Raw genomic sequence first — 853 nt, 5'->3', positions numbered from 1 at the left:
AACCAATCAATCAAAGAACAAATAAACTATGGCAACATGACATAGATCATAGGATTATAACTTATAGCATCAAACACCATGTTTACATAGGGCGGTACCGAGGTTTGTGAGAGGATGGACCACTGAATACAATGAGGAGTTGGTGATGGAGATGGCGGTGAAGACGTTGGAGGGCTCAGTGACATAGGCATCCCCAATGGGCCTGCCGAAGATAGTACCCTGGGTTTACTGAAGGCCCACGACCCGAAGAATATGAAGATTCGGAGGCCCAAGTTGATATTAAGGAAAGTTAGAATTGTAATAGAGATGATGTTTGTAATCTTGCGGGATGAGTTGTAAACCTTCCCGGACTCTGTAACTTGTACAAGACGAATCTCTCGACTCCACCTCCTATATAAGGGGGAGTCGAGGGACAAAGAAAGCATCAAATCATTGTCTCCCAAACCCTAGTTTTCATAATCGTCGAGTACTTTTCGGCTGAAACCTTCGAGATCTACTTGCCCTCTACTTCCAACTAAATCCTAGTCTACAACCTGTAGGCATTGATAAGTTAATCCCTTGTCACTCAGCGAGGAGCGCCGGGAGGCGGAGGCGTGGGCGGCGTCGGCGGCGGCGCGGGGGACTCCTTCCCCGCCGCCGGCATCATGGGGGAGCGCCGCTGTAATAACCCAGAACATAGGAACAACGAAGGGTAGATTTAGAAATGGGATGTGCATTTCATCGCAAAACGGGGGAAATTTTCGCGCCTTATTGCAACTAAACCTAAGAGGGATCGAGGTTCTCTCTCATTTTGCACTTAGGGTTAGGCAATGTGAGTTAGGGAAATTTCGACATGATCTCTTTTGTATCTTGT

The sequence above is a fragment of the Lolium rigidum genome, chromosome 5, assembly GCF_022539505.1.
Source record: "Lolium rigidum isolate FL_2022 chromosome 5, APGP_CSIRO_Lrig_0.1, whole genome shotgun sequence".
In the NCBI taxonomy this organism is placed as follows: Eukaryota; Viridiplantae; Streptophyta; class Magnoliopsida; order Poales; family Poaceae; genus Lolium; species Lolium rigidum.
The sequence above is the reverse complement of the archived record's forward strand: the minus strand, read 5'-3'. Positions refer to the sequence as shown.